This window comes from Rhinopithecus bieti, unplaced genomic scaffold (assembly GCF_001698545.2).
Source record: "Rhinopithecus bieti isolate Rb0 unplaced genomic scaffold, ASM169854v2 scaffold_22522, whole genome shotgun sequence".
In the NCBI taxonomy this organism is placed as follows: domain Eukaryota; kingdom Metazoa; phylum Chordata; class Mammalia; order Primates; family Cercopithecidae; genus Rhinopithecus; species Rhinopithecus bieti.
The window spans coordinates 2,328,620-2,342,657 of record NW_016811454.1 but is presented as its reverse complement, the minus strand read 5'-3'; the positions used below and the strand labels follow the sequence as shown (position 1 = coordinate 2,342,657).

The following is a 14,038-nucleotide window of genomic DNA, read 5'->3' as shown; positions in this document are numbered from 1 at the left end:
ACTCCCCAGATGCCCCCCCACCACCCCCAATCCCGTGACACACACTAGCCTTCCCAACCCCTCTGGTTATCATCATATCTATTGTCTATCTCCATGACTTCAATTGTTTTAATTTTTAGATCCCACAAAAAAGTGAGAACATTCAAAGTTTGTCTTTCTGTGCCTAGTTTACTTCATTTAACATAATGTCCTTCAGGTCCATCCATCTGTTGGAAAACATAGAATCTCATTCTTTTTTATGGCTGAATACTACCTGATAATTTATATGTACCACATTTTCTTTGTTCATTTATCTGTTGATGGACACTTAGGTAGCTTCCAAATCTTGGCTATTGTGAATAGTGCTGCAATAAACATGGGAGTGAAGATATCTCTTTGATAACTGATTTCCTTTCTTTTGGGTATATACATAGCAGTAGGATTGCTGGGTCATATGGTAGCTCTATATTGAGTTCTTTAAGGACCCTCCAAACCATTTTTCATAATATTTGTACTAATTTACATTCCCACCAGCAGTGTATGAGGGTTCCCTTTTCTCCACATCTCTGCCAGCATTTGTTATTGCCTGTCTTTTGGATAAAAGTCATTTTACCTGGGGTGAGATGATATCTCATTATAGTTTTGACTTGCATTTCTCTGATGATCAATGATGTTGAGCACCTTTTACTATACCTGTTTGCCATTTTTATGTCTTGAGAAATGTCTGTGCAGATATTTTGTCCATTTTAAAATCAGATTTTAGATTTTTTTCCTCTGGAGTTGTTTGAGCTCCTTATGTATACTGGTTAATAATCCGTTTTCAGATGGTGTATTAGTCTCTTCTCACACTGCTATAAAGAACAACCTGAGACTGGGTAATTTATGAAGAAAAGAAGTTTAATTGACTCATAGTTCTGTAGGCTGTACAAGAAGCATGACTGAGTGGACTCAAGAAACTTACAATCATGGCAGAAGGCAAAGGGGAAGCGAGTGAGCATATCTTCACATTATCGGACCAGGATAAAGAGAGAAAAGGGGAAAGTGCTGCACCCTTTTAAAAACCCAGATCTCATGAGCGCTCACTATCATGAGAACAGCAAGGGGGAAATCCATCCCATAGTCCAGTTACCTCCCACCAGGTCCTTTTCCCAACATTTGGAATTACAATTAAACATGAGATGTGGGTGGAGACAGAGACAAACCATATCAGATGGGTAGTTTGCAAATATTTTCTCCCATTCTGTGAATTGTCTCTTCACTTTGTTTACTGATTATGTTGCTGTGAAGAAGCATTTTTTTTTTTTTTTTTTTTTTTTTTTTTTTACTTTGTGAGACAGAGTCTCGTCTGGCTCTGCACTCCCCCAGGCCGGAGTGCAGTGGCGCAATCTCGGCTCACTACAAGCTCCGCCTCCCGGTTCACGCCATTCTCCTGCCTCAGGAGACTACAGTGGCCCGCCACCACGCCCGGCTAATTTTTTGTATTTTTAGTAGAGATGAGGTTTTATCGTATTAGCCAGGCTGGTCTCCATCTCCTGACCTCGTGATCCTCCCACCTTTGCCTCCCAAGTGCTGGGATTACAGGTGGGAGCCACCACGCCCGGCCAAAGAAGCTTTTTAATTTGATGTGATCCCATTTGCCCATGTTTGCAGTTGGTTACTTGTGCTTGTGGCGTGTTACTGACATTGCCCAGTTCAATGTCCTGGAGCATTTCCCTGATGTTTTCTTGTAGTAGTTTCATAGTATATGTAAGTATTTGATTCATGTAGTTTTGATTTTTTTTAATATGGTGAGAGATAAGAGTTTAGTTTCATTCTCCTGCATATGGATATCCAGTTTTCCCAGTACCATTTATTGAAGAGACTGTTCTTTCCCCAATATATGTTCTTGGCTTATTTGTCAAGAATGAGTTCATTGTAGATATATGGATTTCTCTCTAGTTTCTCTGTTCTGTTCCATTAATCTATGACTCTGGTTTAATGTCAGGATCATGCTGTTTTGGTTACTTTAGCTCTGTAGTATAATTTGAAGTCAGGTTACGTGATTTCTCTGGTTTTGTTCATTTTGCTCAGTATGGCTTTGGCTATTCTGGGTCTTTTGTGGTATCACATAGATATTAGGATTTTTTTTTTCTGTGTCTATGAAGAATAGCCAAAGCCATTCTTTCTTCCTTGATCCACTGGTCATTCGGGAGTCTGTTGGTTAGTTTCCATGTGTTCATAGTTTTCAAAATTTATGTCTTTACTGATGTATAGTTTTATTACATTGTAGTCAGAGAATATGCTTGATATAATTTTAAGACTTGTTTTGTAGTCTAATGTATGGTCTGCCCTTCAGAATGATCTACGTGCTTAGGGGAAGAATGTGTATTCTGCAGCCATTGCGGGAAATGTTGTATGAATATCTGTTTAGTCCATTTGGTCTATAATAGTGAGATTAAATCTGATGTTTGTTGATGGTTCTGTCTCAATGATCTCTCCGATGCTGAAAGTGAAGTGTCAGCGTCTCCAGCCATTATTGTATTGGGGTCTGTCTCCCTCTTTAGCTCTGATAATATTTGCTTCATTTATCTGGGTGTTCCAGTGTTGGATGCATATACATTTATAATTGCTATATCCTTTTGCTCAGTTGAGCCCTTTATCATTATATAATGACCTTCTTTGTCTCTTTTCATAATTTTTGCCTTGAAATCAACTTTGCCTGATATAAGTATACCTACTCCTGCTCTTTTTAAGTTTCCATTGGGATGGATTATCTTTTTTATCTATTTGTTTTCAATCTATGTCTGCCTTTTTAGATGAAGTGTATTTGTTATAGGCAACAGATTATTGCGTCTTTTTAAAAATCTATTCAGCTACTGATCTAATTGATTAGAGAACTTAGTCCACTTACAATCAATGTTGTTATTGATAAGTGAGGTCTTACTCTTGCCATTTTGTTATTTGTTTTCTGGTTGTTTTGTGATCTTCTCATCCTTCTTTCCTTCCTTCCTATCTTACTTTTAGTGAAGGTGATTTTCTCTGGTAGCATGATTTAATTTCTTACTTTTTGTTTTTTGTATATCCATTGTATGTTTTTGATTTGAGGTTACCATGAGGCTTCCAAATATTATCTTATAACCCATTATTTTAAACTGATGACAGCACTGACTGCATTAAGAAACAAACTAATAAACAGGCAAAGGGAAGACTAATGGAAATTCTACACTTTAACTTCGTCCTCCTGCTTTTTAACTTTTGGTTGTTTCTGTTTATATCTTATTATACTGTGTATGTCTTAGAAAGTTGTTGTAGTTAGTAATTTTGATCAGTTTATATTTTAGTCTTTCTGCTCAAGATGGGAGCAGTTTGCATGACACAATTACAATGTTTTAATATTCTGTGTTTTTCTGTGTACTTAATATTACCAGTGAGTTTGGTACCTTGTGGTTCATCAGTGTCGTTTTCTCTCAGATTGAAGAACTCCCTTTAGCATTTCTTGTAGGACACATCTGGTGTAGATGAAATCCCTCAGGTTTTGTTTGGGAAAATCTTTATTTCTCCTTAACATTTGAAGGATATTTATGCCAGATATACTATTCTAGAAGAAAAAGCATTCTTTCTCTCCTTCAACACTTTAAAAATATCCTGTCACTCTCTCATGGCCGGTAGGGTTTCCACTGAGAAGTCTGCTGCAACACTTGCTGGAGCTCCATTGTGTATTATTTGTTTCTTTTCTCTTGCTGCTTTTGGGATCCTTTCATTATCTTTGACATTTGAGAATTTGCTTATTACTTGTCTTGAGGTAGTCTTATTTGGGGTAAATTTGCTTGGTGTTCTATATCTTTCTCTAGGTTTGGGAAATTATCTGTTATGATCCCTTTGAGTAAACTTTTTACCTGTATCTCTCTCTGCCTCCTCTTTAAGGCCAATAACTCTTAGATTTGCTCTTTCAAGGCTATTTTCTAGATCTTTTAGGTGTGCGTCATTGTGTTTTATTTTTTTTTTATTATCCTCTGACTGTGTCTTTTCAGATAGCCTGTCTTGAAGCTCACTAATTCTTTCTTTTGCTGGATCAGTTCTGCAGTTAAGAGAATCTCATGCATTCTACACTATGTCAGTTACATTTTTCAACTTCAGAATTTCTGTTTGATTCTTTTTAATTATTTCAGTCTCCCTGTTAAATTTATCTCATAGGATTCTGAATGACTTCTCTGTGTTATCTTGAATTTCACTGAGTTTCCTCAAAACAACTATTTTGAATTCTCTATCTGAAAGGTCACTTATGTCTCTCTCTGGGTATGGGTCACTTGTGCCTTATTTAGTTCGTTTGGTGAAGTCATGTTTTCCTGGATGGTCTTGAGGCTTGTGAATGTTCATCATTGTCTCGACATTGAAGAGTTAGGTATTTATTATACTCTTTGCAGTCTGGGCTTGTTTGCACCCATCCTTCTTGGGAAGGTTTTAAGTGGGTTCTTGGGGTCATCAATTCCACGCTTTGGCTCTTCAGGGAAATTGAGTATTGTGACGTTAATCTTTGGTCCCTGCAACCATATGTGCATCAGGGGGCACCCCAAGCCCAGTAACAATGTGACTCTTACAGACTTGTAGAGGTACCACGTTGGTGGTCTTGGATGAGATCCGGGAGAATTCCCTGAATTACCAGGTAGTGACTCTTGTTCTCTTCCCTTATTGTCCCCCAAACAAATAAAGCCTCTCTCTGTTTGCTGAGCTACCTAGAACCAGTGTAGGGCTGACACAAGCACCCTGTGGCCACTACCACTACCTCTGGTACTGTTTGGGGTCAGACCTGAAGGCAGCACAGCACTGGGTCTCTCCCTAGGCTCACAGTAAACACTGCCTGGCTACCACCTACATTTGCTTAGGGCACTAGAGCTCTGCAATAAGCAGGTGATAAAGCCAGCCAGGCTTGTGTCCTTCCCTTCAGGACAGCAAGGTTCCCCTGGCCTCAAGTGAGTCCACAGATGCCGTCCAGGAGCCAGGGCCTAGAGTCAGAAACCTTAGATGTCTACCTCGTGCTCCATTTTCTTGAGTCTGAGCTGGCACCAAGCCACAAGGCAAAGTCTTCCCCACTTTTCCCTCCTCTTTCCACAAGCAGAGGACTCTCTCCCTGCAGCAGCCACCACCACCACGTCCACAGTAAGTACTACCTGTCTACCACTGATGCTCATTCCGGGTCTAAGGACTCTTCAGTCAGCTCATGGTGAATGCTGCCAGGCCTGGGACTCTCTTCAGGGCAGTGGGCTCCCCTCTGGCCCAGGGAAGATCCAGAGATGCTGTCTAAGAACCAAAGTGTGGAATTGGTGACCATAAGAACCCACTTTGTGCTCTATACCACTACAGCTGAGCTGGTACCTAAGGTGCAAGACCAAGTCCCTCTCCTTTTCTCAAGCAGGAGACCCTCTCCATAGCCACCATAGTTGGGAATGTGCTGGGCCATACCATAAGTTAGCATGTCTCTGAGTTTCACGCAAGACCCATGGCAAGTACTGCCTGGCTATTGCTAATTATTCAGGGCCCATATTTTCTTTAGTCAGCAAGTGATGAATCCTACCAGGTCTGGGTTCTTCCCTTCAAAGCTGCGAGTTTCCTTCTGGCAGAGTGTGTGTCTGGAAATGTCATCCAGGAGCCAGAGCCTAGAATGGGAGCCCCAGGACTCTGCCCGGTGCCCCCTACTGTGGCAGAGCTAGGATTCAAGTTGCAAGATGAAGTCCTCTTAACTCTTCCCTCTCCTCCCCTCTAACAGAAGGCAGGAGTCTCTCCTGGAGCTGTGAGCTGCACTGCCTGGGGTTGGAGGAGGAGTGGTGCAAGCACTCCCTTAGCCACCCAACTGCTGTCTCACTAGGTTACGTACCCCCCAAGTCCACTTACTCCAAGCCCAGCATAGCATCAGGACTTGCCCAGTAATTGCAGTCCTTATGGCCTAGACTGCCTTTCAAGTTTATTAAGGACCCCAGAGCACTTAACCTGCAGTGCCGAGGCTTGGCAGAACTCAGGTTCTGACTACTGGGATGGGCAATTTCCCTCTGGCTAGGGCTGGTCTAAGTGCTCCCTCCGTGGACTCTGGCTGTGTTCTGCCTGGTGTTGCTTCCTACCCTGACAAGGTGGAAAGCACTGAGTTCCAATGCAAAGTCCCACAATCACTGTGCTCTCCCTCCCCAAGGTGCACAGATTCTGTCTGTACGACATGTCTACTTCAGGGGAATGGAGGATGTGGGAGTGGTAGTGTCAGCAAATCAAGACTGTCTTTTTTTATCCCCTTCAGTGTCTTTTTCAGTGATACGAAGTAAAAATGGTTGCTGTGATCACTCACCTGATTTCTGGTTCTTGTGAAGGTGCTTTTTCGTGTGTCTAGTAGTTCAATTCGGCATCCTTGTGGGGAGGATTGTCAGTGGAAGCTTCTATTTGGCTATCTTACTCCTCATTATGTTTTAAGACGTAAGTGGTCTTAGGGCCATTGGTTGTATGATTCAGAAGGCTGTAGTTATAAGAATAAAGATGTTTCATATATTAAGTAGATTAACTGTTTATTTTTGAGACAAGGTCGCCCAGTCTGGAGTATAGTGGTACAATGATGGCTCACTGCAGACTCGACCTCCTGGGCTCAAGTAGTCCTTCCACCTCAGCCTCTTGAGTAGCTGGGACCACAGGCACACAACACCATGCCCAACTAATTTTTGCATTTTTTTTTTTTTTTCTTGTAGAGATGGGGTTTTGCCATATTGCCCAGGCTGGTGTCAAACTTCTGGACTCAAGTGATCCACCTATCTTGGCCTCCCAAAGTACTGGGATTACAAGTGTAAACCACTGCACCCAGCCAGATTCACTACTTTTAAACTTATTTCTGGAAAATTAATACCATACTATGAAGCTTGATGTAAAATTCATATCACAATTTTCAGTTATTGAGTCTAAGAGATGGAGCTGTCAGTCAGGGAAAGCAAGGCGGTTAGAGTGTACGGAGAAACATACCAGAGAAGAGAAATCTGCATAGAGAGAACTTCGCATAGAGTTAGAGGGTTTTCCTTAAGTATTACACAGAATATTCATCAAAGCATGCATGTAGGGAACTACCAAGGCTAGGCCAAAAGGATTCAAGAAGCAGTACCCAGAGCACACTCAGGAGTGGGACCAATGTTTGTTCCCACCCACAAGATTGGAAAAAAATCTCGTAATCCATAGGACATTGGATAAGGTATGCAGAAGTCCATTGCCTCTCTTGTATGGCATCATCAGCATAGAGTAAATGCTGCTGTAGTCCTGCCTAACAGATCATAAAGGCAAGACTGAAGAGGATCACTCTTTCCAAGAAACTATATTCCAGTGACGATTTTAAAAATTACAGGAAGGGCTAAGCACAGTGGCTCATGCCTGTAATTCCAACATTCTGGGAGGCCAAGGTGGGAGGATTGCTTGAGGCCAAGAGTTTGAGACCAGCCTGGACAATATAGTGAAACCCCTACACACGTGCACACACACACACACAGAGCGTGTAAATATTAGCCAGGCATAGTGGCACATACTGTAGTCCTAGCTACTTGGGAGGCTGAGGCAAGTGTATGACTCGAGGTCAGGAGTTCAAAGTTGTAGTAAACTGCAATTGTGCCACTATAGGTAACAGAGCCAGATCTTATCTCTCAAAAAGTTTTAAATGCAAAAAGTGTATTTAAAATTACAGGAATGTGTGTGTATGTATCTATATATACATTATATATTATATATACATACATTATATAGAGAGAGAGAGAAAGAGAGAGAGGACACAGCAAGGTAAAATTTTTAATATCTGGCATCCAATAAAGTATTAACCTGCATGTAAAGAAATGTGGAAATAAGACATATAATAAGGGAAAAAATTAGTTAAAACCAGAACTGACACAGATGTTAGAATTAGCAAAGACATTTAAATTATTATAATTGTGTTTAATACATTCAAAAGCCTAAAGGAAAATTTAACATATTAAGTAGAGCTATGGAAGATATAAAAGAAGCCCCAAATCAAATTTCTAGAAAAGTTTAATATCTGAGATGTAAAATACTCTGGATGGGAGTAACAGCAAATTAGACATTGCAGGAAACCAGACAAGTGAATATGAATACACACCAGTAGAAATACACAAACTGAAAGGAAAAAGACACACAGAAATGAACAGTGAATTGTGGGGCAACTTCAGGTGGTTTAAGATACATGTCATTGGATTCACCAAATGAGAGAAAAAGAGGGATAGAGAAAAAATATCTGAGAAAACAATGGTCAATATGTTTTCAAATGTAATGAAATCTGGAAGCCCATATTCATGAATCTCAAATGAATCTCGAAGCACAGACACAAAAAATGAGGAAACCACACCAAGGCACGTTATAAACAATTTGCTGAAATCATGGTTAAAGAGAAAATCTTTAAAACAGGACAACACATTTCATACAGAGAGAAAAGAGGAACAGCAGCAGATTTCTCACAGGAAAATACAAAGGTATCATTGTGTAACAATATCTTTAAAGTATTGAAAGAAAGATACTATTCAGCTGGAATTCTTTAGCAAAATATTTTCAAAACAAAACAAAGAATTTTCCAGAAATACAAAAGTTGAAAGAGTAAATCACCAACAGGTACACTGTATGACATGTTAAAGGAAGGCTTTCTGGTAGAAGAAAATGTTACCAGATAAAATATGAATCTACATAAATGAAGATAATCAGAAATTAGAATTACTTGGATGAATGTGTTTTAAAATTTTCCTGTTTAAATATAAGGTTAATTGTTTAAACAAAATAATGACAATGTAAAATGGGGTTTTTAAGACATATAAAAATATATTATTTTTTCTAACATTCCAATAAGCCTATCATTAAGTTGAAAACAGTATAAGTCAAAAAATGCATTGCTACCAAGCATCATAGCTTAGCTTAGCCTGCCTTACAAGTGCTCAGAAAACTTATATTACCCTACAGTTGGGGAAAATCATCTAACAAAAACCCTATTTTACAATATACTGTTGAAAATCTAATGTAATTTATTGGATGCTGTACTGAAAGTGACAGCAGAATGGTTATATGGTTACATGGTTACTTAAAATATGTTTCTACTTAATGCATATTGACATTTCTAAGCCAAAAAATCATACACTGAACCATTTTAAGTTGAAGTACTGTCTGTAAGTCTATATACTATTGTAAGATATGCATGATAACAAGAGAACACTCAAGTAATAATATGAAAAATAACCAAAAGAAGGCAGACTAGGGGAAAGGGAAGAAAGAACAGATAGGACAATAGCAAAACAATATGTTCAAGATCAACCATAACGATAGTCACATTAAATGTATATGTTAGACCGTAAAAAGCAGAAATGGTCAATTGGATAAAAAAGGCAAGTCATGGCCAGAAGTGGTGGCTCATGCCTGTAATCCCAGCACTTTGGGAGGCTGAGGCAGGAGGATCACTTGAGCCCAGGAGTTCAAGGCTACAGTGAGCTATGATCATGGCATTTTTTTGGGTCTCACACAAAAAAAGTAAGTCACAAGCATATGCTGCCTACAAGACCCACTTTAAATATAAAGACACAAGTAAGTTAAAAGTAAAAGGAAGGAAAAAGACATACCCTGCTAACATTAATCAAGAGACTACTAGAATGGCCATACCGGTATCAGAGAAAGTAGATTTCAGAAAAATATTACCAGAAAGTCCTTTCATAGCTTTAATGGAGCCAAATCATCAAAACAATATAATTATTCTAAATGCTTATGTAGCTAATAATACTGCTTCAAAATATGAGAGAAAATATATTAAACAACAGGAAAATAGGCAAATCCAAAGTTATAGTCAAAGATTTTGACACTGTCTCAATAATTGATAGAACAAGTACACCAAAAATTCAGTAAGGCTGTAGAAAATTTGAACAATATTATCAACTTTCTTGACCTAGTTAACATTTATGGAACACTCCACACAACAACTGAATACACATTTTTTTTCAAGAGCACATAGAACATTTAACAGGATATACCATGTTCTGGACTATTAAAAGTCTTAAAAGTTTTAAAAGAATTCAAGTCATACAACATATATTCTGTCACCACAGTAGAATTAAATTAGAATTCAATAGCAGAAAGAAATCTGGAAAATCTGCAAATACTTGGAAAATAAATTATGTACTTCTTAATAACACGTGGATCAAAGAAGGAAGCCAGAGAGAAATTAGAAAGTATTTGAACTAAATGAAAATAAAAACACTACCTATCAAAATTTGTGGGATAAGAAAAATTGTGAGATGTCACTAAGAGGATAGTTTATAACACTGAACTTGGAAAAGGAAGAAATATTTCAAATAAATGACCTCAGCTTTCACTTTAAGAAAATAGTAAGAGAGGCCGTGTGAAATGGCTCACACCTGTAATCACAGCAATTTGGGAGGCTGAGGTGGGCAGATCACTTGAGCCTAGGAGTTTGAGACCAGCGTGGGTAACATGACGAGATCCCATCTATACTGAAAATACAAAAAGTTAGCCGGGCATGGTGGCATTTGCCTGTAGTCCTAGCTACTCAGGAGGCTTAGGTGGGAGAATCAGCTGAGCCGGGGAAGTAGAGGCTGCAGTGAGCTGAGATCCACCATTGCACTCCAGCCTGAGCAATGAGAATAAGAACCTATCTAAAAAAAAAAAAAGAAAGAAAATAGAAAAAGAAGAGTGCAGTAGTCTCCATCCCCCCTTGTCTACAGGGGATATGCCCCAAGACCCCCAGTGGATGCCTGAAACTGAGTATAGTTCTGAGCCCCATAGTGCTGTAGAGGGTAGTGCTATACACCACAGTTGATCTGATAACCAAAATGCTTACTAAGTGACTAATACACAAGTACATATACAGTGTGGCTATTCTGCACAAAGAGGATGATTAATGGTTTGAGTGCAGTGAAGCAAGATGGCACAAGATTTCATCACACTGCTCAGAACAGTGCACAATTTAAAATGTATGAATTGTTTATTTCTTGAATTTTCCATTTAATATTTTAGACCATGATTGACCATAGGTAACTGAAACCAAAGACGGCAGAACCATGGATAAGGGGAGACTTACTGTAAATTCAATCCAAATTAAGCATAAGAAGAGAAATAAAAATTAGAACAGAAATCAATGCATTAGAAAAATTTGGTAAAATCATTGAAACCAAATGCTAGTTTTCTTATATAAAGTCAATAAACTATTAACCAGACTAATTAGTATAATATAAAACAAGACGTGAACATTGTTAGGATTGAGAGAGGGACATCAGTACAGATTTCATAGATACTCAAAGGATGTTAAGGCAATATTATGCACAATAAATTTGACAACTAAATGTAATGGACAAAGATTTTGAAAGATTCCAATGATCAAATTCATGCAAGAAGAAATGAATAGTGTGGCCACCTTGTAGGTATTAAAGAAACTGAATTATAGCTAAATACTTTCCCACACAGGAAACTTCAGGTACAAATGACTTCACTGGCAAATTTGACGTGTTTCATAAAAAGAAATAATAACAATTCTACAGACATTATTCCAGATAAATAAAGAGGAGTGAATACTCCCCCAACTCATTCTATGAAGCCAATATTACTCTGATATCAATATCAGACAAGGACATTAGAAAAAAAATTTTAGGTTGATATCCTTCTTGAATTGATGTAAAATTTGGCAAACACACAGATAAAAGACTGTGTGAAGACACAGGAAGAAGACAGCCATCTACGAGCCAAGGAGAGGAACCCCGGGAGAAATCAGCACTGCTGACAGGTTGATCTTGGACTTCTAGCCTCCAGAAATGTGAGAAAATAAATTTGTCCAAGCCACCTTCAAAAATAACTAATAAAAATTTAGTGAATTGAACCCAACAATATATAAAAAAGATAATATATCATGACCAAGAAGATTTTGTCCCAGGAATATAATGTGAGTTTAACATTTGAAATTGATCAATGGACACATGTTAACAGACTAGAACAGAAAAAGCATGACTGTGTGATCATATGGTGGACACAACATGTTAGTGACATGGCTGTGTGATCAGTCACAGTGACATCAGTCACATCAGTGGACACAAAAAATATTTGATAGAATCTAATGTCATTTAATGAAAGATACACATTTAAAGAGTACTATTTGGGGACAAATTTGTGGTATAAAGAAGTGCAAGAGAATTATAAAGTACAAAATTCAGGATTGTGGTTACCTCTGAACAAAGAGGGAAAGGAATGGCATCGGGTTGGAACACCCATAGTGTTTCAAAGGTAAAATAATATTTTTCTTAAACACAGTGGTTGATACACAGTGTTTGCTTAATTTTTTTTTGGAAACAGAGTTTTGCCCTTGTCACCCAGGCGCCATTGCATGGCGCGATCTCTGCTCATTGCAACCTCCGCCTCCTGGGTTCAAGCAATTCTCCTGCCTTAGCCTCCCAAGTAGCTGGGATTACAAGCCTGTACCACCATGCCAGGCTAATTTTTTTGTATTTTTAGTAGAGACGGGGTTTCACCATGTTGGCCAGGCTGGTCTTGAACTCCTGACCTTAGATGATCCACCCAACTTGGCCTCCCAAAGTGCTAGGATTACAGGTGGGAGCCACCACACCCGGCCAATTGTTATCCTTTATACCTTACACATATCAGCATTTTTTCATGCTTTAATATTTAGTAAAAGCAATTTTTAAAGCTAGTATTTCTGTTCTTGGCCTTTTTCTGAAATTGTCATACCAGAAAGACATTTATTTCCTGTATTTACAGCTTTAGAAATTCATAACATTTGCAGGTTGAAAGAAGAGCTGTTTGTACGAAGTGTTCAGTGTTTTGGAAATACAATGTGATTTTCTATAAACAGAGGAAACTGCTATTTCAGGTATACTATGTGAAGAACAAGAGTGTGATTAGTGCCAACAAGCCAAAAAATAGAGAGGAACCACTGCCCTAGTGGTCAGTCATATATACCAAGAGAAAGACAGCAGAGTGAGACTAGCCTGCTAATCATGTATTTTTCTACATTTCTACAGTTCATTACTCAAAATACCAGTGAATTATATTTATTCCAAACAGTTCTGTTACATTTTGGTCTTTATTTCGACCTGTCCCAGAATCAGACCCCAGTTACCTTCTCCTACCCCTTCCTTGCTAGGAACTTGTCTGAAAATTCTGCCAGAAGAATTTTACAGTGTTTAAACACATTTACACTATACCATTCCTATAATTATATATATTTCACAATGAACGGTTGTCTCATTCATGAGTCTAGAACCCTTTGCTGAATGGACGTGCCCATATGTGCTGTCATTTCTTTACTCTTACACGTGCCGCATTCATTCACTCAGCAGACATTAATGAGTACCTGAGGGATGCTAGACATGATACTAGGCTAAAATGGAAAAACAAGACATATGCCCTGCTGAAGGTGTTTAATGTGAAACAGACCCGTGCACATTAATTGAGATATTTGCAATTCAGAAGAAATATGATGTGTTACCTACAATTTGTACCTAAGTACAAAGTTGCATGGCCTACTTAAAAACCTACTTCTATAGCCGGGTGCAGTGGCACTGGCTGTCATTCCATCTACTTGGGTTGCTGAGGCAGGAGGATCACTTGAGTGCAGGAATTTGAGTCCAGCCAGGGCAACATAGCAAGATCACTGTCTCTAAATTTTTTAAATAAATAAAAATCTTTAAATTTGTATTATGAAAAAATGTTTAATGTTGTATAGTAAGGTAAAATTCTATTTAAAAATAATAATAAAAAATATTTCTGGGCCAGGTGCAGTGGCTCACGCTTGTAATCCCAGCACTTTGGGAGGCCGAGGTGGGCATATCACCTGAGGTCAGGGGTTCGAGACCAGTCTGACCAATATGGTGAAACCCCGTCTCTACTAAAAGTATAAAAATTAGTTGGGCATGGTGGCAGGCGCCTGTAATCTCAGCTACTTGGGAGGCTGAGGCAGGAGAATCACTTAAACCCAGGAGGCGGAGGTTGCAGTGAGCCAAGATCTCACCATTGCACTCCAGCCTGGGCAACAAGAGCTAAAAAACTCCATCTCAAAAAA

At 38.8% G+C, this 14,038-nt stretch overlaps 1 protein-coding gene across 3 annotated transcripts in view; it reads left to right on the top strand.

Annotated features, from left to right (window-relative positions):
* The window catches only part of PARD3B (par-3 family cell polarity regulator beta), a 1,116,980-nt gene that overhangs the window by 700,073 nt on the left and 402,869 nt on the right, over positions 1-14,038 (top strand). The window lies entirely within an intron of this gene.